General features: G+C 47.4%; 1 long non-coding RNA gene across 1 annotated transcript in view; it reads left to right on the top strand.

Moving 5' to 3' along the window:
- The window catches only part of LOC309623865, a 543,116-nt gene that overhangs the window by 30,816 nt on the left and 485,146 nt on the right, over nucleotides 1-27,154 (top strand). The window lies entirely within an intron of this gene.

Here is a 27,154-nt window from a genome sequence, read left to right as displayed (position 1 = left end):
AATTATCTGGACCCAAATGTCACTAGTGCCAAGGTTGAGAAACCTTTGCTCCACAGTCAGTTGGAAAGAGAAATCCCAGTGAGGAAATCTCAGAAAACTCAGTTACTCTACACTCACACGACACTCTGACACCAGATCTGTGATTTTTTTCCCACACTGAGCAATTCTTCAGTTCTCTGTGGACACCAGTTGGGTGTCCTACAATTCAACTCAATTCTGACACCATCGGCCTGGAGTTAGCGTCAGACTCCACAGGCTAAGGGCTCAGTCCCGTGAGACTGTCCCCGCTGTAAGTGCCAACTGCCAAGTCCCAGGCCTCCCACACTTCTGACCAAGTGGCTATAAATCAGGGTTTCCCATGACCCCCTCCACAGGCTCAGTGATTTTCAAGAATGGCTCACAGAACTCGGAAATGCACTTTACTTATGTTTACCAGTTTATTATAAAGTATACAACAGCCAAATAGAAGAGATGCCCAGGGCAAGTTTGGGGAATGGGGGACGTTTGGAGTTTCCATGCCCTGTTCAGGTGCACCACCCTCCCAGCACCTCCACGTTTCACCAACCTGGAAGCTCTCTGAAGCCTGTCCTTTTAGGGTTTTATGGAGGCTTCACTACAAAGGCATGATCATGATGCATTAAACCAGGGGTCCCCAGCCCTCTGTACCAATCCGCAGCCCGTTAGGAACCGGGCCGCACAGCAGGAGGTGAGTGGCAGGCGAGCAAGCAAAGCTTCATCTGCTGCTCCCCATCGCTCACGTTACCGCCTCAACCATCCCCCGCTCCATGGAAAAATTGTCTTCCATGAAACAGGTCCCTGGTGCCAAAAAGGTTGGGATTGACTCAACCCCTAGTCCTTCTCCCCTCCCAGGAGGTCAGGGGGTGGGGCTGAAAGTTCCAACCCTCTAATCCTGGTCAGTTCCCCAATCAACCAGCTCCCATTCTTAGGGGTTTTTCAAAAGTCACCTCAACATAAATTCAGGTGTGGTAGAAAGGAGCTTGTTATGAATAACAAAAGACACTCTTTGCATCTTTATCACTATTTTCACTTAGGAAATTCCAAGAGTTTTAGGAGCTCTGTGCCAGGAACAAGGATAAAGCCCAAAGGTCTACTTCTTATTATACATCACCATATCACAGGAAGTTGCTGAGATCCTCTAGGTAAGAAATCACAGACTGCTGAATTAAGAGAGTTCTGAGGTAGACTCCATTGGATTTGAGACTGGATGTAGGTGGTGACAGTGGAATCAAGGCTAAGTTTTCCTACTTGGGTATTTGGGTGGATGTTGATCCCATAAACCAAAACCAGGAAAAGGGCGTAGGGTGAGAAGAAAAATAGTTAAGTTGGGCAAGTTTCGTTTGAGTTCCTTAGAGGCCATGGGAGGTCAAGGTGAAGATACTTAGTAAGTAGGGTTCTGGGGTTTAGGACAGAGGTCTGGGTGGTGGACATATATGTGGCAGTCCCCACATTTAGAATTAGGGTTTCATGAGGGTTTCTTTTAAAGCCCCTGTTTACCCAAGACCTAGCATAGTGGCTGACACTTAATAAAAGATGCATATTAAAGACGTATTGACTGAATGAAGGAAACCCACGTGTACCAGTTTTCTGTGGCTGCTGTAACAAATGACCACAAACTGGGCAGCTTAAAACAACAGAAATTTACTTTCTCACTGTTCTGCAGCCCAGAAGTTTGAAATCAGTCTCACTGGGCTGAAATCAAGGTGTCAACAAGGCCATACTCTCTCCAGGAGACAATCTAGGAGAGAATTGCTTCTTACCTCTTCCAGCTTCTGGTGGTTGCTAGCATTCCTTGGCTTGTGGCTGCATCACTCCCATCTTTATCTCTGTCTTCACATCAACTTGTCCTCTTCTGTGTCTGATCTCCCTCTGCCTCTCTCTTATAAGGACACTTGTGATGGCATTTAAGACCTTCCCAGGTAATCTAGGAAAATCTCCTCATCTCAAAATCCTTAACCTAATCACATCTACAAAAACCTCACATTTAAGGTAACAGTCACATGTTCCAGGAATATGCTGGAATAACCTGATATGCTTAGGGGGCCACCATTCAGCCCACCATACCATGGAAACAGGGTGCAGGTCCCTGGGAAAATAAATCTTAAAATCCTGAAACTGAAGACATGATGGGAAGGCTGACTAACTTGGATGTTGCGGTGGTTTTAAAATGTCCACAGACTCTTTGACATTCTTTTCACGAAGTGGATTACTGATTTTCTTCCCCTCGAGTATGGGTCGGACTTAGTAACTCACTTCTAACAAACAGAATAAAGTGGAGGTGACAGTGTGTGACTTTGGAGATTAGGTCATAGAAGGCCCTGGGACTTGCTGCTTGCTCACTCTCCCTTCCATCACTTACCTTTGGGATAGGTGGCTGCCATGTTGTGAGGATACTCAAGCAGCCCGTGGAGAGGTCCATGGAGGGAGGAACTGAGGCATCCTGCCCATAGCCACATGAATGAGCCCACTTGGAAGCAGATTCTGCAGCCCCAGGCAAGCCTTCAGTTGCCTGAAACCTGGGCTGACATCTGCCTGCAGTCTGACAGAACACACTGAATTAGAACCACTTGGATGCGCCAGAATTTCTGACTGGCAGAGACTGTGAGATAATATGTGCTTCTTGTTTTAAGCCACTAAGTTTTGGTATAATTTATTATGTGGCCATAGATAACCAATACAAATGGGCAGTGAGGAAAAGATGAAAGCAGCAATAGCAAAGCAAAACCAAAAGGATACACAAGGAGGCAAGATGTTGATGGGTACGGCAGGGACGAGGTAGAAAATTCAAACAGTGGTGACATGGATCCTGGAAGGCCTCTGAGTTTCTCTATGATCAAAAGGACGATGTTACATATTTCCAAAAATATTTGGCCTGAGGATGAAAGCAGAGAACTGAATTGTATTAGAAAAGATGCATATACGAACCTAGCACAGTGTCAAAAATGTAGTAAGGGGGAAAATAACAACAACAAAGCAAAACCCAATAGCTCACATTCTGGCATTGCACTATTTTCCTGGGTGACACTAGCTCTATGGTCTTAATGAAAACTTATTTATTGTGTCTGATAATATACCCACACGCAATTAGGTATAACTATGCCTATTTTAATGAGGAAACTGATGCTTCCAGATTGATGCGGCTTCTCTACGGTTCCACGGTTCCACAGAGCCAGGACATGAACCCAAATCAGGCTGATTTCAAAATCCACACTAATCCCACGGCACCACCCATGTGTCTTTGTAGAATACTTATTTACATTCCTTGGGATTTTTTGAATTCTCTTCTCTCAGCCTTCTTACTAAGAACTCTGCCAGTGTTCCTCTTCCCCTCCATCCTTAAAAAATCCTGTAATTATTGATTAGAGAGACTCAGAAAGAGCTGAGAGGGATGGAATGCAGGAACTATGAATTGAAAGCTTTTCAAGACTCTTCCTCATTCTCTTCCCCCTGCCTACCCAACACCCGCCCCCCCCACCGAGTCTGGACGTGCAACTATTCTGCCTGGCAAGCTTCCTTCTCCCTCCACATCCCCCCACCCCTCCAGAGCTCCATCTGGCCGGAGCACAGCATTGTCTCAGCCCCATTCCCCCTGGAAAATGTTGAGTCTGAGTTGACATTGACACCCATTAGGGAGCTGTGCAGCTGTTCCCGTTCAGCCAGACCAAAGGCCTTCCGGAAATTGTTTGCATTCACGTGCCTTCTGTACTCCTGGCAGCTCTGCCAGGCCTGGCAACCCAGGACTGCGCTGGGGTAGGGGTGCTGATTTGCTTCTACTCTTCTTTTCCCCTTCTGTGACTCCCTGAAGGGCCAGTAAATTGAGAGTTCATAGCTAAGAAAAACAGGTACTTCCTTCCTGCTATCTAGAATAAGTTGGGGTGGACAGGGGATGTTACATCTTTTTTTTCCTTTGTGGTTGTAGATAACTATTATCATTAGTTAGATCTCATTTGGCTTAAGTGGCATAAATCCAATTCCAACTGGATTTGGCAAAAAGGGGAGTTTAATAACAGGGTATTGGAGTATCTCCAAGTAAGCTGAAGAAAGGGTAGGGAGGCTGCCAGATGGGTCACCATGTACAGTTGCGCAAGCTGCACACTGCACAACCCCGGGGCCACTATCACAAGGTGGCTATATGAATGGCACTTCCTGGCACAACTTGTCTAGCTCTTCTCAGTGTCCCTTGTCCAGGTTTCAGGAATAACTGGAAGCAGGGTCTCAAATGCCACCAGGACTCTCTCTGCATTTCTGAAATGGGCTTCTCTCTGAGCACTGACTAAATCCTTCCCACCATGGGCTGATTTCATACATGTGGTGGATGAAGAATTGTCCTCCACAATGGTGAATGGTTCTTTACTTCCAACATCAAGGTGGCACTGACTTGTGCTGTTATTTGTCCCAGCTTCAAAACTTCTACAGAAGGGCTCTGATTGATGTACTTGAGCTTGGCATTCATCCTTCCACTAATGAAGGAGCAGGATGGCTGGAGGTGGGCATTACCTTTGCCTTAGCCTGAGTCAGACTCCCACATGGACCCAGCATATCTGTTCAGTGGGAGGCAGGAGGTATCTGAGCATTCCCTTTGGGGGAATTTAAAGCTTTTAACCTCTGCTTATTTGTCTTTTTTTTTTTTTTTTTTTTTTGGTAATCTCCAGAGCCTTTCAGGAGCTCTAAGTATCTAACAGTAGGTAGGACGATGTGGAAGTAAAACTATTCCAACTTAAGGGTGGGTGTGAATTAGACTAACGTCCTCTGGGACTTTCAGTTGATGGAATCTTAAGAGTTTGGCAACATGGGAGCTATAGTCATAGTTTGAATATTTGGGGGGAACGTTATGATCCTTGTGCAGTCACATGCAGGCAGCTCTCAAGCTCTCTGTCTTGAAGGCAGAAAATACCAATTCTCTTCCCAAACTAACTGCCCACGGAAGCTTGGTAACTGCCTCCTTCAAGACAGCAGAGAGAAGAAATGGTAATCTCATAATTGTTCAGTTCATCTCCCTTCCACTCCCTTCTTAGCCTCCCACCTCCAACACAAGTTTGGAAGGTGTGACCCGGCCTCTTGCCCTTTAATATTATTACCCTGATAGTACTCTCTATGTCTTTTTTGAACCCCCAACTTTTCACCCCAACTCTCATCAGTCACCATAGCTTAGGAGTTTGAACATGAAAGCCAGAGAATGATTCTCTGGGTGTCATGAAATCAAGGGGTTACCCTGAGAAGGGACTGGGGGGCGTGTGGAATGAAGAAAAACGAATACAGCTGCCACGTGCCATAAATATTCTTGGACCATTTAATCTACATGGAACAAGGGAGTGCATGACTATTAATGACCAAAATAAATAGTAATCAATTATGATGATGGTAATTATGCTTTTGAAATTAGCCTGGGAAAGGATGACCGAGGCAATTTTTTATTCCAGCTCAGGAAAATGGGACGCCAGCTGGGCTAATAAGAGCTTTCATAAAAGCACTGAGTTTCATCCAGCACTGCAAAGAAAGCCCTCTCTGTCCTGTGACCCGGCCCGGCCCTGACATGCCTTCTGCTTTTTAACAAGAACTGAAAGGTGGCGAGACAGACAGTTCTTGCCTTGGCACCGGGCGAAGGCGGCCTTTGAAAAGGCAGGGATTATTTTCAATGGCTCAGTGCTGGGGAGTTTCATTTCCTTTGCCCCCTGTCTCCATGCGCCTGGGTTCCAGCACCGGCGCGGAGGACCTGGAGCGGACTAGGTCGGTTGGCAGCGGTGGATGACCCAGGGCAGAGGGTCTGGGCAGGGGAGGAAGCGACGGGGCAGTTTGCGGTGATTGGCTGGCTAGGGAGACAGAGGGAGAAAAATATGTGGTTTCTGTACAAGGGACTGTGTGTCCTTCCCCGCACTTCAGCCTCTCCAGTAGCTGTTGTGGAGATGGTCACTAATATTTACCTGCCAGCCCTTTCACCCCAAAAAGCATATTTACCAAGGCACAGGGAGGCCCTCACAGCCCCGCCCCGCCGGCTCCTCTGCTCCTGCACACCCAGCACCCACGGGAATTTCATGGAAGTCACTCGCTTCTGGCTCCTGCCTCAGTTTCCCGTTTTGTCGTTTCTCCCTTTCGCTCGATCTGTTGCTCTATGTCTATCTCTCTATGAAGAAACTAAAGAAGGCCTCTCGCTTAGCCACCTGGAGCACCGCTGAAGAGTTTAAGGGTTAGTGGGAATAAAATTCCCCTCTCCCTCTTTTGAGTTCTGATACAGACTCACTGCCCAAACCTCTGATAGAGGCTCATTACCTAAACCTGAATCAAAGTCTCACCTTCATTCAGTGGCTCTCAGCCTGGGGTGAGCTTGCCCCCCAGAAGGATGTCTGGCAACGTCTGGAGACATTTTTGGCTGTCACAACTAAGGTGGGGCATGCCACCAGCACCCAATGGGTATAAAGGATACTGCTCAACATCCTACAGTGTACGCAAGGAAGAATTATCCCGTCCAGAATGCCAGCAGTGCCAAAGCTGGGAAAGCGTGGCTCGATTAACAGCTAAGCAAGCATCTGATCACCACCACCATCGCCCTGCCCTCCAAAAGGCTGGCCTCCTGGAGGTTGTGTGGAAGTCTGAAGGCACCAGCCGGAGGCCGAGCTGCACGCATGCGTCAGTGGCCTGGCAACCACTCCGGCCACTCAGATTAGCTGCTCCAGGGAAACTAAGGCCACAGAGAAGGTTGTAGAAGCTCCCTTCCTAGCCCTTCTGCCAGAAGGGAGGACGTTCTTCCTGTGTGAGCCAAGAAGGAACTTGGGGGGAGGAGAAAAGAGGGTCCCTCCATAGGCCGATTCAGGTTGTCTAATAAAGCTCCAGAGTCTGATGGACCCAGGAAGTGCTCTGGAGAGGTTCAGGCATGGCCAAGAGTTAGAAACCATCCTCAAAATATGGCCCTAGTCTCAACATTCATTTGGCAATTGCGTACGAAACCTCGTGCCACGTGCTTTGCATACCCTGTTTGATTTCATCCATACAGCAGGATGCAAGATTTTTTATTCCTACTTTACAGATGAGGAAACGGAGGTTTGGGAATATTGAGTGACTTGTCCCAGGCCACGGATCAAGTCAGTGGAAGAGCTGGGGTTGGAAACCAGCCTGACCTAAAATAATTTGAAGCCCCCCTGGATTCTGTATCTAAAGAGGACTAGAGACATGCAAGGGACCAGGCCACATTGGCTGGATGGACTGAAGGGAGAGGTGGGCAAGGGTGACCTGTAATGAACCCAAGGCACTTTGGTCTGGAAAGATCTGGGCTAAGAGCAGAGATCCAGGGTCTGTAATATTATGAGTGTTGTGGAGAGAGTGAATATGAGCTCCATCACCAAATCCCCATACCAAAAATTTAAGTTGTGTCCCTTGAATCTTTGACTAGGTCCAACAGAGTAATCTTGTAGAACTCATCAACTCAAAATCAAATAATTTTACTATTAAAGAGCAGAGTTTATTTAGAATTCACATAAGTTCTAAGACTTGGGTAGTGAAAGCAGAAGGCTTTTTTTTTTTTTTTTTTTTTTTGCTTAACTTTTTAAAATTTAATTTTTACTTTACATTGGGGTATAGTTGATTTACAATGTTGTGTTAGTTTCAGGTGTACAGCAAAGTGGTTCAGTTATACATATACTAGACTATCATTTATTGAGTACCACCTACATGCCAGGCTCTCTGCTAGACCTACACATAGATGATTTCATTCCCCACTCCCCAGAATCCCATGAGATGCCCTGAGCCCCAGTTTTAGGGACCAGGAAACTGCCAGGGGCAGAACCAATGGCCCAGAGCCCCTGGCACTTATTTATGCATAATGCCCTGGACCTTGGCAAGGTCAGTCTTTATTAAGGGGTACTGGCTATAAATGGGGGTGTAGCTCTACCGTCAGAGAAGATCCTCAAGGGATCCCACAGTATTGCCCTCTGACCCTGAGTGCTTCTAGAGACAAAATCCTGAGGTATACACCCAGTGAACCCGATTAATAAAGCAGACGTTGGCTTCTAAAAAGCCCACACACACCAAGATAGCTCTGCTCTCCATTTGGTGTCCTCAGAAAAAGGGCCTGCTCTTTTTTTTTTTTTTTTTTTTCTACACTGACCCATCGCAGGGTCAGGAAGTTCTTCCATATCGACACCTTCAGGCTGCTGCTTAAGCCTATTTCCTCCTCTCTGGTCCAGGATGGAAATGAAGAACAGCTGGTGGCCACCGTCTCTAAGAATCTTTCATAAACCTGAAAGCCCATTATATAACTAGCCTTCTCCAAGTGAAATCATCCCAGTTCTTTTCAATGTTTCTCAGAGATTATTTGTTCTCCAAGTTTCCCCTGCAAATTACTTGACCCTTTTGGAAGTTCTCTCTGTTCCTCTGAAGGTGCAGAGACTACAATCCGACCTGATGTGGAGTCCATCACTTTGCAGGACAAGCGTTCTCTCACAGATGTTGTCAGAGGGTGACTTCCCAGTAAAATCAACAGAGAAGGCATGGTGATGGGGTGTAAAGCTCAAAGACCCCTAAGTTTAAATCCTTGCTTCTCCTCATACTAGCTGTGTGACTTCAGGCAGATAAGCTGGGCCTGCAAGATCTCCATTTCTTTACCTCAAAGCAGAAGAAATGACTTTCCCATAAGGCTCTAAGAAGATAATGTAAGTGAAGTACTTGGCACCAGTAAGAATGCTCTACCCAGGAGCTATTGTGACTTTACAGTCATGCCCTCGCCTCCCCACCACAAAAGTGTAGCCACTTCCTTATTTGCAATTCCTTTGAATCAAACAAAGACAGCAAACCAAAGACAGGCAGCTCCTCACTGGCCCTGTCTGCCTCCTGAAGAAGTGAGCTTGCTGTCCTGGAAGTGTTTGAACCAGACTGCTTTTGCCTCCCAGGGGAGCCAGGGAAGGGGCTTCTACTTTGTGTGGGAATGGGCTTGGTGACCTCCTAAAATCCCTTTCGATTCAAGCTTCTATTTAGAACCCAGAACAACCCAGGCTCTCACCGCTTATCCATTTTCCACAAAGAATCCCACCAGATTTCCTATGGGGGAAATGCAGGAGAGATGGTACCCCGTACCCCTCACAACACACTTCCTCCATTCCTCATCAGACATGACTATCCCCCAAGTGCCCATTCTCTCGTGTTGCCCCTGGTAATCTTCCTCTTCTAAACTCCTCTGCAAATGCTCTGTCTCCTTTCTATTGGGTCAAGCAATGCAGCTTTGCCCTCAAACATGTCTACTCCCGCCAGATCAACTACGGCCGGCTAACAGGAGCGACCCTCCTTAGCAGGCAGTTTAAAGATGATCTACTCTTCCTGGAGCATGGCCTCTGGAGTGTTACTCCACAACCAAAGAGACTTATCAGAGAATTCCTTTCCTTGACACACAGAATTTTTTCCGAGAGGAATTCCTCGAATACAGTTTTCTCCATCTTCTTGCATACAATTTAATGATTGCTGTCTCCACTTCGAAAGAGCTTTTACCTCTTTATTAAACAAATTATGCCAACAAATATTTATATATGTATATTTTTTAAAATTCCCTTGCACTTTTTATCTATTGACTTTATGGTGCTTTTTGTCTGGTACAGCATCTAATAGAGCTAGGCTGCAGCATCACAACTTGCCTGTAGGGGGCACCTGCTCACACACTTTTTAGCATTAAGTACATCTTGAGATGGAGGGTTCAGGTTATGCGAAATGAACTAGCTGCCTACTTCTTTGCTTTAAGAAACTCAAAACATACTGACTATCCTTTTAGTAAAAGGGAGTACCTGAACTGGACTCTTTTAACAAGGCTCTAGTTGACAGAGGGCTTTTTCAGTTGACTCGCCATGTGGATTTCTCAGAGAGAGATGCTCTCCCCACAGCACAATTTTGCCTCCTTCAGTGATCCCTGCCAGGTTGTAGTCAGCAAGTGTTCCCAACATCTCTTAGGTCACACGTCAAGGGCAGCGAGACCCCAGGATGCAATGATTTTACTATTAAGACACAGGCGTAACCCTCTGTCGAAAGGAGCTGGCCTCCTGCCTCTGAATGCAATGTGATGCCTTCTCAGCCAAGAGACAACAGCCTCAGCTGGACGCTGCCCATCAATGTTTTCCAGGTAGGCAAACCCCTGGCTCTTTATAATTCCTCCCTCGCAGTTATAATTTCTAACAGCTAACATAAAGTGACTTGGGGGCAAATCAAAGGAACCACATTGGACAGCATTTGAAAAACAGTCTAGGCCAACATACTGCCTCCATCCAGGACTGGGACTTAAATGAAGGTGGGCTTTACCAAGAGCAATTTCTTCCCCAACCTTTACAGCTGGGTGGGGACGTGGGGCTGGAATGAGTTAGAGGGGAAAGTTAGCTGATAGCCTTTTTCATGCACTTTGGTCAGTGGCCTGCCTCTAAAAGATGCAGTGCAGGCCTTTGCTTGCTTTGGTGGAAAATGACACACTTGATAATAGTAAAATCCATCTCTTGACTATTTCCTTTCTGCATACGCCTGCCTTTCCCCACTTGCACTGGCCCGTGCGCTTCTCATTCCTACCAAAGTTGTCAATCAACCAGAAAAGCTGATTTGTCAGACAGCAAATAATGGCAGATTTTCTTTGAAAAAGAGGTGCTGTTTTCTGGTTCTGGAACATCCAGTACCCACTAAAGCCTCAGTACTCAGCCTACTCATGTGAACACACAGATGATGAAGAGGGGCTCCCGAAGGAAAGCTTACTCATGAGCAGAGCTGTAAAAGCACGTGCTCATTTATTCAGTTATTCCCTCACTCATTTACTCAACTAATCCTATGTCACCCCTGCTTGGTTCCAGGCCTGGTGCTCTGGGCTGAGGATCCAGAGATAGGGAGCACTCAGTCACTGTGTTTCAGTCAGCATCTGCTGAGTAACAAACTACCCCAGTGTTTAGCAGATTAAAACTGCTGTTTGATTATGCTCCTGTATTCTTTGGTCAGGAATTCAATCGGGGCATTGCAGGGTTAGCTCCTTGATGTCTGGCACCTCAGCTGGGGAGACACAAAGCCCAGAGGTGACTTGCAGCTGGGGAATGAAATTGTCTAAAGGTCTGGACTTGGATGACTTGAAGACTAAGCCTGCAGACCGGAGCACCTGAATGTGGCCACTCCACGTGGCTTGGCTTTCTCACACATGGCAGCTTTAGAGGGGTCATACCCTTTACATGATAGCATAGGGCTCAAAGCACAAGTGTCCCAGGCAACAAGGAAGAAGCCACAGGACCCTTTAGGATGCAGCCTTGGAAGTTACATAGCATCCTTTACCCTATTCTGTGGGTCAAAGCCATCACAAACCCACATATATGTAAGGGGAGGGGACACAGATACCACCTCTCCAGCAGGAGGGGGTGTCCAGTCACATTGTATTTAGAAGAGCGTGTGTGATGGGATACTCTGTTACACCCACCTTTGGGAGATGATTTACCACTCACTGTTGATGGTGGACACAGAGTGTCTCTGCATGTCCCATCCTCATGTACACGCGTCATCATCATTCATTTACTCGCTCACTCATGTGTAGCCCAGAAGGCAGCTGCAGCCTCGTCGGTTCTTGAGATCACGGTGGAATTACCTCTTACCCAATAGTTCCATGGCTTTGGAAAGCCCCAGCCTCCCCAGCACTTCTGCAATCCCCCCTTCTCCCATGCAGAGTGGGAGCTGGGCTGTGCACATGCAGGTGTGCAACTCGTCTATTGTGTTGGGGCAGCAGGGAGAAGGGATTTACATTGCATATCTCATGCAAACGGCTTACAAACTCATATTAGGAACGTCTGTTCTCCGTAGTCCTTTCCAGCCTCCCCTACCCACACACACACACACATCACTGAGATGTCCCCCCCTTTCCTCCTGGTCAGCAGCCGCAGCCTCTGTGGCTCCTCTTCCCACCCACCAATCCCCACATCCAGGGATCCTCTCTCTTCTACCCTCTGTTTGCGGAGCTAGTTAGCACTCTGCCGCAGCTCCCGGATGTGCACCCAGAAGCTTTTCTACACGCTGAGCAGAGCGAGGGGACTTCCCAAGACTGCCACCCACTCACCTAATAATGCTCACTCATCACTCATTCAATAAATGTTGGTCAGGCAGCTACTGTGCGCCAGGCCCTGGGTGGTATCGAGGACATGGGACTATATTCTGTGCCCCTCTGAATTATGGTGTGTGACAGCTGCTTTCACCTTGTCGTTAGGAGGATGCCTGGAAATGTTATCATTAGTGGTGTATCTGTTGTTACATTTACACCTTTTGCCTTGACAGACCTCTCTCACCTCTGCAAGACACCTTGCCATGTACTATTAGCTCTACTCCCCCGACTTCAGTCATTTGTAAACCATCCTCATGATTTCAGCCATAAGTGTGTACGACCTGTGTTTTATTGTCTTTATATGTCTTTTAAGTGACTCACTTTCTTTACTTACCATTGAAAAAAATTTTATATCACTACCATAAAGGGAAAACTATAATCCTTTACCATAAATAGAAGGCAACCCTCAAATTAAGTTCAATTTTAAAACCATGCTATGAAACTTTAGCTAAATACAGAAACTTGAGTCTGTGCGCTCTCTCTGTTTGTTAAAAAGGGAGCATAGGATGTATTGGACAGGTGTTAGAGACGGTCTAGCCCCACACGGAGACTCACTCCTTGGTGTGATCCAAAGAGTTAAAAAGGGAGGCATATTTTCACTGAGGGATGTCACGCAATTTCATGTCATCTCTGTGTAGCATCTTCAGTAATCTCAGGTACCACGAGTGATTTCCATCTAAGCCAGTCAGGAAAGGCACATTCTGTAGCAGTAACAAATAATGCTCAAACCGCAGCCGCTTAAAATACAAAGGTTATTTCTTGCCCTTGTCTACTGTGGGCTGGCAGGGTCCCCACTCCTTCTTGCTGCTCCGGATTCCAGGCTGATGAAGCAGCCATCATCTTGACCGTTGAGGGTCATTATGCCGGAGAGAAAGGAGAGAGTGATAGGAAGCATGCACTGGCTTTTAATACTTCCCCCCAGCAGTGAATACTCACCACTTGTGCTCACTCTTCAATGGCTAATTCAAGTCACATGGCCAGCCTTGACTTCACCTGGGCAGGAAGTACAATCCTACCATGTCCCAGAAGGAGAGAGAGCTGGCATATTTGTGAACAACCATGCGGACTTGCACCCCACCCGTGCACTGAGAACACTGCCCCAAACAGCTGCACCCCAGCCTCTCCAGGCATGGTTTTCTCTACCCGGCCCATGACAGTCAGGCAAACCAGACCACTCACCATGCCACGACCATGACCGTGCTCTGGACTCGCCTTCCCCTACCTCTGCTCAAGGCTCCCACTGACTGGAATACTTTCTCCCTGCCTCCCGTCCTACTCACTCTTCAAGAGTCTACCTGTTTCTGAGGCTTTGTCAGCCCACCAAAGCCATAACTGTGTGTGCGCTCTCATAGAGTATAGGTTTTCAGAGCTAGAAGGGATGGACCCCTTCATTTATAGCAAAGTTTTTCAAGCCCAACACGGTTCACATTTTGGGCAGAATAATTCTCTCCGGCGGGGGACGGTCCTGCACGTTGGATTATGTTTAGTAGCATCTTTGAGCTTTGCCTAAAAGTCAATGGCAACTTCTCCCTCCAACTGTGACAACAAAAAGTGCCTCAAGACAACGAATGTCCCTTGGGAGGGAGAGCAAAATTTCCCCCAGTTAACAGCCACTGTTCCACAGGGTGGCCAAGAGGAATTAGATACTGTGCCCAAGGTGACACAGTGAGTTCATGGCCAAAGGGGCTGGAGGAATCCATGCTCTTGCCTTCCATCCCCACATCCAGGGTTCTTGGTGCTAGTACACAGGGATCTGGCTGGGAGTAACGATGAGAAAAATGAGCTGGCCTCATATTCCTTTGACACATTTGATGTGCCCTATTGAACAATTTCATAAAGAAATATGCTCCTGCTCATAAATACACACACACACACACACACACACACACACACACAGAGACAGACATCTGAGTCTGATATCTTTCAACTTTTGATTTAGCTAAGAGAACAGGAGTATTTCATTTTCCTTCAGTTCTACTATATGTCATTCATCCAATGACAGCATGGCAACTGATGATGTTAAGAGGGAGGCACTAGGGAGGGCTGGGGACTGTGACACTGGAGGATAGATGCCCCATCTAAGAGGCCAAATGTGGTAGCCAAGTTGTTAGAATTTTTCAAATAGTTGAAATCCAGATTTTAAGGAGACATCTCCTGAGTTTTAGAGGTTGGAAACTAATTTAATTTTTTTTTTTTTTTTTTGAAATGCACAAACCCAAACTCTAGGCCACACGAAATACCAGGTTTGACCCTTGGGCCACGCAGCTCTGTCATCTCTACCTTACACAAGCGACCACGTTGTGTACCCATGTAGATATGTCGTAGCCGCAACTCACAACCCTCCCTGAACGTCAGAGTCTCCGTAGGAGTCCCAGACAGAGTCCCAGACCTCACCTCAGACAGGCTGAATGGAAAGCCCCCAGGGTAGGCCTCTGGGATCTGAGTTTTTGAAAAGCTCTGAGATAATGCTGATGTAACAGGTCCTTTGACAGGTTGGAAACCACTGTCCTTAACTCCTCCCCTCCCCTCCCCAGACTGTGAGCTCCTCGGGGCACAGCGTATCCATTAATGTTTTCCCAGCAAGCACAGACTAGGTGCTCTTTAACCATCTCTTCAAACTGAGGCACCAGAAAAGTTGAAGTGTAATTGCTTCCAGGCTTTTCTCTTGGATCTTTTTTTTTTTTTTTTTAAATCTCTGTTGTATTTGGTTGTAACATTCTTTTATCGACGCCTAGGTTCCTTGGAAGAAAGATGGTCATAGAAGGCAGGGGAGGGGATGGTGGGCAAGTCATGTTATTGCCACTTTAAATAAAAGGAGAAAGTCCATGATGGGGCTTCAGTCCTGGGGGCCGGAGAGGCTCAGCTCTCACGGGGCCCTCCCCTGGACAAGCTCCCTAGGGTGCAAACAAGTTGTGGTTTTGTCTTGTATGGGCCTCCCTGGGAAGAGGTGCTCCTTCATCATCATTTATTAAACCTAGCAACTTTTAAATTCACCCCCACCTCTTTGCAGCAGTCTCACATCTGGGAAGTGCCTTTCCAGCTCTGTTAGGACAAAGGCCCAAAGACGTAGGTACCAGAATGTTGCAGCATTGTTTGGAGGAGCGAACTTGTGGACAAGACCTAAGTGTCCATCAATGGGCCATGGAGGAAATTGACTACGGTCCGTAGGGATGATGGGAGACCAGTCAGCAGGTCACCCTGTAGGCCTCTGTCATGAGAGCTCACTCATGCCCTCCACAGCCCTCTCCACCACTTACCTTTACCAACATATGCGTCTCTTTACCTGGCCACTGTTCATTTTTGGTCTCAAGTTCTAGATTATAATCTTCCCAGGAAGAAGCAGCATGCATGCCTTAAGAATAGATATGCAGGGCTTCCCTGGTGGCACAGTGCTTAAGAATCCACCTGCCAGTGCAGGGGACATGGATTTGAGCCCTGGTCCGGGAAGATCCCACATGCCGTGGAGCAATTAAGCCCGTGCACCACAACTACTGAGCCTGCACTCTAGAGCCCAGGAGCCACAACTACTGAAGCCCACGCACCTAGAGCCCGTGCTCCGCCACAAGAGAAGCCACTGCAATGAGAAGCCCACGCACTGCAACGAAGAGTAGCCCCTGCTCACCGTAGCTAGAGAAAGCCTGCGCACAGCAACGAAGACCCAACGCAGCCAAAAATAAATAAATGAATTTATATATATATATATATATATATATATATATATATATATATAAAAGAATAGATATGCAGCTAGGACTTCTGAAAAGATGCCCATGATGCAGTGCTAAGGGGCAGAGAAGTTCCAGAATGGCATGCGTGTCACAGGACTCCGTTAGCAAGCAGAGGGCACGCTGCAAAGTGTGCAAAGGTGTGAAGATGATGTCATGAAGGGGACAGGTATGGTGCTGGGCAAGGGTAAGGGAACCAGCAGGGGTTGTGAAGCACACAGGGGGCAGAGACAGCAGGAAGTCACTGCCCTGCCTCGGCCTCAGGGGACAAGGGGAGGCCCAAAGTTACTGAGTCCAGAGAGAGCTGGGCTGTGAAGAAGGGCCCAAGATGGCCTGTGGCCTCAGGGAGTCCGGCCACTTGGAGAACCACAGCGGGGTAGGGCAGAAGCAGGAGGGGAGAAGGAGGGAGTAAATACCTCGGCCTCCTTCCCCTCCCACCCTTCCATTTCCTGCCGCCGGGGCCTCCCACTGGCCAGCTGTCCCTGACGCCGGAGCCCATGGGAGCTAGGGCACTGCCATCTGTGAGGGCGACCTCCCAGACACAGAACACAGTGGCGAAAGACAGAGAAGAGTTGCGGGGCTGGGGGCGGAGGAGGGAGAGGCAAACGGAGTGTGGTTTGATCCCATTTGTGTAAATTATATCTATCTTTTCACATACTTAAAAACATCTGAGGACACACAGCAAGCATGGTGGCTCTCTCTGGGGAAGTTGGGGGTGGAGGAGATGTGAGAGGGAAAGGAGAATTTGATTCTATGCGCTTTTGTATTCTTGGCATCTTTCACAATGAGCTGGTATCCTGAGAATCAAGTGTTATCATCAACTCTGCGGCACTGGACACAGGAAATGCCAGGAAGAGATAATCTTCCCTGTGTAGACCAGGCTGGTTCCTCTGAGATACTGCCAGGGACACTCGCGGGAAAAACCCTGGGGACAAAGACAGGGAGGCTGGAAAGCAGATGGGACATCAGGCATGGCCAGCAGGGAACTGTGGGTGGGCTGTGGGTCTGAGGGCACAGCAGGGTAGATCAGTACATGATCCAAAGGGCCTTGAACCAGAAGGCCAGGAGGAGGGGGCTTTTTCCTGCTTAGAGGGTCCTGTGCTTCCAGGGGCTTACTTCTGGCTCTGTCACTTGGCTGTGGCCCCTAGTGCAATTGACACAACTTATCTGAGCCTCAGCTTCCTCATCAAGAAGAACAGACTAACAATTACCCCTGCCACTCCATCGTCTTGCAGGATTGCTGTAAGGATTCATGAGATGTTTGTACAGTACCTGGTACCTAAATAAACCCTCAATCACTGGTATTATTACTGTTGTTGTTGTCGTTAGCAGAGGCTAAGGTCGCGGTGGATGAGGCCCATCTCTCAGCCGGGATCCCGGGGCGAGCAAGGTAAAGACCCCAGTGTCCTCCTGTTGGAAGCTGCCGACGCTGTACATTCCGTGGTCACGCAGTGTCCCCCTCACCCCAGCCAGCCGCCTGACAGCCTGTAAACAGATGGGCGGGCGGGGTGGCCGGTGAGATAGTGCAGATGGTACTGAGCAAATCCAGCCGCAATTTTGGGAAAACAAGTCAGAGTCAATGGGGGCCCCCGTGGACCTCTTTGCCTGTGATAGACAGCACACCCAGGGAGGCCTCCAAGGGAAATAATGAGATGCACCAGACCCTGGAGGGCCTTGCCAAGAACAATCTCCACCCTCGATTTCCGTGGCTCAGTGCCACGGAGACATTGCAGACAGCCAGAGGTCACCCTGGCAGGGCTCACAGCAGAGGCTACATGGGTCCTCCAAGGTCTGGGAGCTCAAAGAGTACTGTCTTCCAGACTCCCTCCCCTGGGTCCTTGCCCAGCTTCTGGCTCCCTTCCCACTTCATTCACCTGTGGGCTCCTCTCTTCCCAGGGCCTTGGGACAGACCCACAGCCAGGAATACGTGGATGTTTGAGTGCAGAGTTGCCCACGTGGTGTGGCGGGAAGGGTGGGGGATGGGGCCAACCGTGGCCAAGTGTCCAGGGGGCCTTGGGGTGGGAAGCCAGACCCTGGTTTGGGCTGGAGTTGGGAAAGGGGCCATGTTTACAGCCGCACATCCTGCCACCTCCCCCAAGTTCCCTGCCTCTGCTCCCTCTGACCTTGCTCCTTGAACAAGGTGAGCTCTGCCAACACTCTGCTTCTCTCTCTCGTCTTCACCCGCTGACTTCATACCATCTGCCAAGAGCCCATACTGATGTCACATCCTTCTCCCTGCCTTAACAGGGAGAATAATCCCATCATTTTTACCTGCACTGCACTTGGTACAGACCTGCTTTATAGCATTATCATATTCTTCTACCAGTTTGAAATTACCAACTATACACACACATAAACACACACACACACACACACACACACACACACACACACACACACCAACTTTCTTCACTCTCCATTCTAAGGCTGATTCCACAGTTTAACTGAACAGGTGGGTACTCTTGATTTTTGCCAAAATTGGCAAGGCCATCGGAAGGAAACCTATGTTTACACTAACACTACGTCAAGAATGACACGTGTATTAATACCACTCATTGCTACCTCCCATTTCTATCTATGGGGGAAGCATAGTGCTTATTACGTTGCATGCGTTCTCTCTAATCCTGGGGATAATTCTAGTGCATAGCTACTGTTATTATACTTAGGTTATAGGTGAGAAATCTGCAGCCCAGAGAGGAAAGGCGACTTTCTAAGTTACGCATCTCCTAAGTGGCTGACCCAGCTCTCAAATCCAGGAGTGGCTCCAAGGGATGACTTCCCCTCCCAAGCACCCTGCTCTCAAGCTTTCTTTCTAAGTAACAGGTGATGGATTTCCTGCTCCCCGTCACGCCCACAACTTAGCCACTGAGCTTGCACACAGCCAGTGCTCCCCAGCTCGTGTGATGGGGTGACAGTTTCTCTGGGGCGGCTGTTTCTCATCCACAGAACCTTCCCCGGTCTTCCTACTTCTGCTGCCCACTTCCACTGCCCTTAATGCTTATGACAACTTGCTGCCACTGGGAAGCTTTTGGTCTCCTTGTCTCCTGTGATTACCCAGACCTTCAGGGCAAACATGTCCAGCAATGTCACAGCGACTCCTTGGAGCCTTCCTCAGCAACCAATCAGGCCCACACTGCTCCTGCTTCCCTTCCTGCTGTACCCAGCAGGCGGGAATGACGAGGGCCAAAGTGCCAGTGGGTCTGGGATGCCAAGCAGGAACTCTGAGATCCAGTTTCCTAAGTCCAAGAGCAGTTCTGCCACTTGCTACCCTCGTGACCTTGGGCAAGTATATTCTGCCTCTGAGTCCTCTGTCCCTCCTCCATTAGTCTGGGAGAATACAGTGTCTACTTTCTAGGGGGGCTGTAATGAAAACAGGAGATGCTCATTACAAAGAGCTTAGCACGGGCCCTCTCACAAAGTAAATACCCATTAAATGCTAACTTAGAGCACTAAAAAATGTGCCAGGCAGTTTTCACAGTAGGTTGGAGGAGGGAAGCCCAGACCCACAAACAGATCATTTTGATGTGATGTGTCAGTGCTGGGATGGAGACCGTTGTGGGATGGCATCCACCCACTGAGGCTTCGGATGAGGCTCTCCAGAGGAGAGGCCACCAACGGACTGTTAAGGATGGCACAGGCCCCCTCACATTTGTTAGACACTGTTTGAGGTTATTCTGAAATTGCTTCTCACGTAGATTTACTTTGTCTCTTGCAACTTGAGGTCTTGGAGTCTTCTCATCTATAAGGCGTTCACCTGTCTTATCCCTCTGCTTTCTCATTGCATCCCACCCTGGGGTCTAACATTACATCACTCATAGCTGTGCTCACCTAAAGATCTGGTTTTTTCTTTAACATTTAGAAGACAAAGAAAGAAGAAGAGAGCAAGCCGTTGAGGAACACCTTCTACGATGCCAGGTGTCTCCCCTGCATTATCAGTTTTAATCCATACAGTAGTTCTTTGGATTACCATGCTATATCACTCCTATTTTAAGGATGAAAAAACTAAGGGTCAGAGGGGAAATGTACCCAAGTTGACATAACTAGAGATGACATGGCTGGAATCTGTTCTGAGGTTCATCTAAGCCCTAAGACTTCCCCAAATGCCCAAACCATCATTTCATATTGTTATGAGATTCAAAAAGAGGAAGAATCTCATGATATATCATAGAAGGAAATTAGGTTGGGCTCACAGTGTTTTCTGCAGTCATTTTTGTCTGAGTCCCCTAACATCTCTCTGATCATCTCTAATGTCAATAATCAATCAACGCAACAACGGAGCCCGTTTCCATGAGCTAAGCGGCCATTAATTTGCTCTTCTAAGTCCCAGTCAAGAAGCTGAAATCCATTCGCCTCCCTTTATTTCTCCCCCCCCTCAATTCATTTCTGGCCTGGATGGAGCGCCTTGGTGTTGGAAACCATACCACACTTCTTGGCAGCGTTTCCACCTTGGTCTTCGCAAGGCCCTTCTCACCCACCACTTGCCAAACCAGGGACATGTACCCAAAAGGGGCAGAACTGACCGGTCAGCCCCACCAGACCCAAGTCAATATAACTCATAGCCCAAGACTTAATTTAGAACCCCCTTCCCTGCCACCATGTACCTTGGCGCTTATGTTTGTGGCTATCTTTCTGGCATGAGGATTTCTGCCAAGGTTATTTTAATGCTGACTGACACCTCTGTCTATTCCGGGAGAATATCTCTGGAGAGAAGCAGCTCGTGCCCAGGTCCCAAGACCTCTGGAATGTACTATTGGACTGTCCATGGTACTTTGGTTTTCTGGGTGGGAATCCCTATTGTGAACTCTAAAGAGCCCTCTAGAGAGATTTTTTTCCTCCTCTTACATGTTAGAGGCAAATAAATGCTCCCAACCTCTGCTGACTCACATTTCTAATCAAACTACCGAAACAGACCATAAAAAGGAATGAAGTACTGATAAGTTCAACAACATGGATGAACCTCGAAACACTATACAAAGTGGGAGAAGCCAAACACAGACTGTCACATATTGGATGATTCCATTTATATGAAATACCCAGAATAGGCAAACCCATAAAGACATAAAGCAGATTGGTGACTACCAAGGGATGGGGGGATGAGGGGGTGAGGAGTGACTGCTTAAAGGCTATGGAGTTTTCTTTGGGAGTGATGAAAATGTTTTGAAATTAGATAGAGGTGGTAGCTGCATAATGGTGTGAATGTACTCAAAATGCCACTGAACTGTATACTTCAAAGTGGTTAATTTTTTGTTAAACAAATGTCATCTCAATTAAAAAAAAAAAAAAAATACCCGAATCACTGCAGAAAGGATTCGACGTGGCTGACTGTTGCATACGTGCGTCAGGATACAAAATGAATGCAGTAAGAAATCAGAACCAAAGGAAATGGAGGTAGGAAAGGAAAATGAATTCTGAGTGTGCTTGCCATGCAAACTGCAAGCCTTGAGCTGTCATTGGATTGTAAGAGGTGGCCACAATTTCAACTTGAGCTTCCCAGTGGCTGAAGCAAAATGAAAGACATGAGTTCTTCCAAAATTTGCAGTCAGATATTCAGAAAATGCTCTATTGAAAGTTGGAAGAATTTTCTCCCAGGATTCCCCAATGGGTCATTTGTAGAGTGTCAGAGCTGGGCTCCCACTGGTGACGGGTCTCCTGCAGTGCTTCTCTGCCTGGCCATTCATACACCAAGGTTCAAACACTAGTCTTTTCCTGAAAGAAGCAGGCTTGGCAAACCTCCCTGCCCATCCATCCCAGATCCATAAAGGAAACAATCCCATTCAGAGAAGTGTGGGACCCATGGACCACCCCCAAATAAACCAGAAACGTTGCCTAGACCGTATATCATTCATCAGTCATTTCACCTAATATTTGATGGGCACCTGTGGCCCACTCTGCTTAGGCCCCAGGGGCACAATGGTCAGCAAAGCAAACTTCATGAAGCTTGCCTTCTAGAATGGGAGATAGACATTATTTTTTTAATCACATAAACATATAATTGCTAATAGTATTTAGTATGAAGAAAAACCAGAAGAAATGGTGTGTATGGGTGACAGTGGAGGGACTGGTCATGGCAGCATTTGGAGGAAGGCTTCTCTTAAGGTAGTGACATTTGAGATGAGATCAGAAGGAAGAGTTAGATGAGCAGAGAGAAGGGAAGGCTTCCAGACAGAGGAAAGATCATGAGCAAAGACCTTGGGGTGAGAGGGAGGAGCCTGAGGATGCCAGGAAGTAACAGAGGGTCAGTGTCACTAAAGCAGAGAGTGACAGAGAGAGTGAAGGAAAGAGGCAAAGAGATGCACAGAGGTCAGGTCATGGAGGACTGAGGAGGAATGTGCAGGTCCAGCTGCACTGCTGCCCACTCCAGGGTGTGAAGGATCATGGGAAGATGGCCACCAGGATGGGGAAGAAAGCTGGTTTTGAGGACTGAGGGATGTTAGGATGTTGTTTATGCATCAGTCCACAGGTTCAGGGAGGAAGATTCTAGAATGAACCAGACTCTTGTCCTACTGGTAATATTGAGCTAGAGAGTTCATGCCTCTCACCTAGGGAGACTTTCCTGGCTGCATCTCTATGTATCATTTGCACATGTACCCAAGGTGCTGTTGATGCTTCTTCAATGTTTACCTGCAATTATCTGCAGGCTCTTTCCTCACATCCCAAGAAGTCTGGAAAATGTTTCTGGCTTCCATAGCAAACATTGATTGAGCCTTTATTACTGGGTAGACCCTTCAGACATCACAAGTACCACGGGAGATGATAAGCTACATTTTAAAGATGAGAAATCTGAGACAGAGAGAGTTTGGAGTGTTTGCTTATGGTGACTCAGGTAGGAAGTGGAAAACCCAGACTGGAGCCCAGGTTTTTCTGACCCCTCAGACGGCTGCCTTTTCAACCACAGTTCACTGCCTATCCATCAGGTGACCCCTGAGGTATGCCTTCAAAGGCTTTCAGTCTTAGGTCTCCTCTATGCCTCTAACCAGCTGGTAGACCTTAAGAAAGGCACTGGATTACCCTTCCCTTTTAAAACAAAGGAGTTGTCTGATTTAGGGTTTCCAAAACATATTCCTCAACATTTTAGTCCCTCAACGTTCTCTTTGAGAAAGAGATCCCATGGTCAAGTCCACTGGAGAAACCTTGCATACTTAATCTCCCTCTTGGTGATTCCCGTGTGGTTAAGGCTTTGAGAAATCTCATACAGTCTGGCATTCTCCACACCTATTTACCCATGGTGTGAAATTCCTAAGATCATCCTGGAAATGGATGTTCCAAAGCACACACTTTAAGAAGCTCCAGACTTGAACACCCAAACACTGGATGCTGTCTTCCATGTAAAATTCTAGGCTCTGGAAAAAATATAAATGGTCAGGATAAATGGATCCTGCCCTCAAAGAAATCCAACTCTCGCTGGTGACATAAGTATGTCTACAGTGAATTGCAGTGTCCTGTGCTAAGTGCCTAGCCTGATACCAAGGGACAGGCACTTACTGGATGAGCAAGGGCTGGAAAAGAAGTCAGAGTCGGGTACTGAGATGACCTAGCAGAAGGAGCAGTGCATCCTGTGTGGGTGGAGAGGCATGGGGATGGTCAGAACGACCAGACAGAAGAGGTCACCCAGTGGAACCTTGAAAGATAATCCAAAACAGGGAGTGGAAGAAAAGATAATGGGAAATTTACAGCCAAGGAGATGGATCAACCAAGGCATGGAATGTTTACGAAATGGTGAGTAATTTGACAAAGCTGAATTAGGAACCCAGCAGTGGGTGTTGGGGAAAAGAGGTGGGGGTGGTGTGAGGCTCAGGGTGCTCTCTGAGAGAACATCCTTCTTTGAAATCCTATGAGTTTATGACCCAGGGACCCTCACTGCCTCTCTTGTCTGTGACACAGCTAGAATTCCTGATCTAGATTTTCTGACAACACCCTGTTGCTCTCCAAGAGTTCATCCACAAGGATTCAGCCAAGCTCTAACCACAAAGGGTTGAGACACCATGGTCAGATAGTAAAATCCAACCCCAAATTTACCTCCCAGTTTTCCTTATCTGGGTTTCCAAATGTTATCTGGAGCCCTGCTTATCAGTTAGGAATATTTTAGGCTGCAAGTAACAGAAAATTCAACTAAAGTGACTTAGCTAATTTTTTTTCTTTGTGGGATGGGAAGGGTCAGCGTGGGTGGGATTTCTGGTATCTGGGGGTTTCTCCTACCCCACAGTGCCCTCTTTCAGGTATCTGCCTCAAAGCAGTTCAGTCATCTGGTAGACCCAGCTGCCACCATAGCCCTCTCCTCCACCAGGAGGGATTTTTCTCACATAATACAGCTGGAGGTAGAATTCATCAGCTCAGTGGTGTCAGGACCACTGTTTCTGCAATTCTCTTCACCTTTTCAACTTGTTTTTAAAATGTCAGGTATGGCTCTACTTGTCATGACTGTGCTCAAGGTAGAAATAAGGGAGAAGGGAGAAAGTAAGCACACACCTTCCACAGAGCTCCCGAACCTCTCCCACGTGCACATGTCTCATTGCCAAGAACATGTTACATGACTTCCCCTAGATACAAGGATGTCTAAGAAAGTGAGTATTTCATTGGGAACTGAGTTCACTGCTGCTCTAAACAAAATCACAGTGTTGTCAGCAAGGCAGAGGGAGGTGGATACTGAGTCAGTCATAATCAATGTCTGCCTTCCATGGGTGGAATTCTTGGTGTGGGCCCCATGACAGCATTCAGCTCCCATAAAATGATTGCTTCTTGGACATTTCTGTAAACCACTCATTCCCCCCTTAGGGTTAATGCAAAAAGAATTTTACTGTTTATATGATTCAAATGGACTCTGTGGGAATTTAAGGGTTTCTTTAAAAGACCTCAAGAAGAAGGAACAAGTAATTATGTGCCTCAAGCATAACACACAGAAAACTCTGACCAGGGTACTTAGAGTACAGGACAGCCTGTGCTCTTGGCGATGTAATGCTCTGCCTTTCTCAGCAGAAGCTGGACATCAGCAGCATCTTTAGAATCTCATATTTCCCTTGAGGTGGGGCGGGGATGAGACTTCTTGCTTCACTTGAGAAAAGGTTAGAGATATTTAAAAGGAAGGTTCAAAATAGATACACAGAGAATGAAGGACAGAAAGGTAGGGGAGGTCTGCTGGGTGTAAAATTACAGTTGTGTCTTTCTTTGATTTTTGTCTTTCTGTTTCCTAAAATATTTTCATCATGAAGGCTCAGTTCCCTATTCTTATTCTGCCTTTCATCTGAAGTCTTTAGAGTAGGATAGTAGTGACTATTCTCCATGGAATGCTTATTCTATACCAGATATAATACTAAATGCTTTATATGCTCCATCTTATTAGGCCTCACAACGGCCCTGAAGAATAAGAACTATCATCATCCCACTCTGCAGATAAGGAAACTGAGGCTCAGAGCAGCAAATTAATATGCCCAGGGCTATCGCATATCAGATGCCAAATTCTAACCATCATACCATTCAGGCATACCATTCCTGCAGGCTATTGTTCAAGCCTAGCAAAGCTAAAATGGCTCTTTAACTCAGAGCAGTGTTGAAGACCTTGGTGGTGGCCCACGCCTAGGAGCAGCCAGCCCCTGAGCCTAGCACTGAGCTCCCTGCCAGCTCTGAGCCACAGTGCCACGGTCTGCTTATCTGCCTTCTTAACTCTGGAGGTGGGCACGGGGCAAGGGAACTAATACAAATGGAGCTGCAGCTCAAGCCAGGTCTTGAGTAACACCGATTTGAGTAGCATTTGATCCTCACAACAGTTCAAAAGAAAATCTAGGAGACTGTCAATTGTAGTGGTCCGCCCTGCAGTCTGGTAGATTTGAATCCTGCCAGCTGTGTGACCTTGGGCAAGCTTCCTAGCCTCTCTGAGCCTCATTTCCTCTTCTGTAAAATGGTGCCTCTCATGGGAATCTTGTAAATACGAAATTAAATAATCCACAGGAATAGCTTAGCACCACGCCTAGTGCAACTAAGCTCTTGATCAATAACAGCTACTATCTGATTGCTACTCTATTAGCCCTCTTTTGAAGGCGAAGAGACCAAGGTGGCCTGCCCAGGTCCCATAACTAGAAAGGGGCAGAGCCGGAATGGAGCCCAGGTCTGAGTTGGCTCTACTCTTGAGCCATGATGCATCTTTCAGTGGGATGTGACCACGGAGTTCCTCTATCAGAGCGGTAGCAACATCAGAAGGAAGCAGCGTGTGCTGCCAGGGGAGGATTTGCTCTTTCCTTTGAAGGCCAAAACCTCGAGGAATGGAGTGGGACATGGCCAGACTCTGGGCAAAGGTGACTCTTAACAGATTGGCTTTTTACTGTCAGCAGCAGGCACATGGGAAGCCTGCATTCCGGGGGCTGCAGAGGGGAAAGTCATAAACTCGCATCCTCCCCAGATGGCATCAGCGCTCGCTATAATATCTGCTGGAGATGTCAGCACATCATAAAGCATTCCTGCTTGGCCCAGAGCAGCTGCTCCTAATTTTGTCCAAGGTTCAGAAACAACAAGACACATGGGCCTGCCACTGACTATTCCTGTTCAAGGCTATAGAATTTTGGCCTCCAAGACCTCCATCGGAAAACACTCAGAGACATTCTCCCACACCAGCTCAAACATGCTTCCAGGAGACATCTCCCAAGTGCCCCTCCCTCTTCAAATAAGCCAAGGGGTTTTTTTGTTTTGTTTTGTTTTGTTTTGTTTTTGTTTACCCCTTTGGGCACCAGAAAAGCACAGCACGTATTGCACATAAATGCAAACAGTAGGTGCAAGGTGGCCAAAATGGTTTGGTTGTGAAGTTTTCATTAGAAACAGATGACCAGGGCACTGCCTTCGGAGGCAGCTGCCAGGGTCCACTGGGCAAAAGACATGGGGGCCAAACATGGTCAGCGTAGCTCTTTGGTGCTCTGAACACTGACACTCCAACAAAGGGTTTAGCCAGGCTTTGTGGTAAGTTTTGTAAAGCCCCATTTGTGTGCACAAAGAGGAGAATTCTCTGCCACTGGGGCTGCGTGCCCGGGGTTCCCACCGTCAATGTGAGGTTCCCTCTTCCTGGAAATCAGATACCAGAAGTGCCAATCATAGGCTCAAAGGGGTAGCCTGGACCCACCAAGGATGTGGGGAAAAAGCAACGGACTGTGGCAGGCAGGGCAGCAGGTTTGGAAAAGAAGATGTAGGTCCAAGTCCTGGTTTTCTCACTTACCTCCTTTGTGGCCTCAACCAAGTCCCCTGTCCCCATTTGGAGAATGTGTTTATAATACCCTTTCTGCCATCTCATAGGGTTGGTCAAATGAGGAGACATGTATGCAGGCTCTTATCTATAAAGGGCCCAGCACAC

Source organism: Balaenoptera borealis (assembly GCF_965194805.1).
Source record: "Balaenoptera borealis genome assembly, chromosome: 2".
Lineage (NCBI taxonomy): Eukaryota > Metazoa > Chordata > Mammalia > Artiodactyla > Balaenopteridae > Balaenoptera > Balaenoptera borealis.
This window is presented reverse-complemented; position numbering and strand designations above follow the sequence as displayed.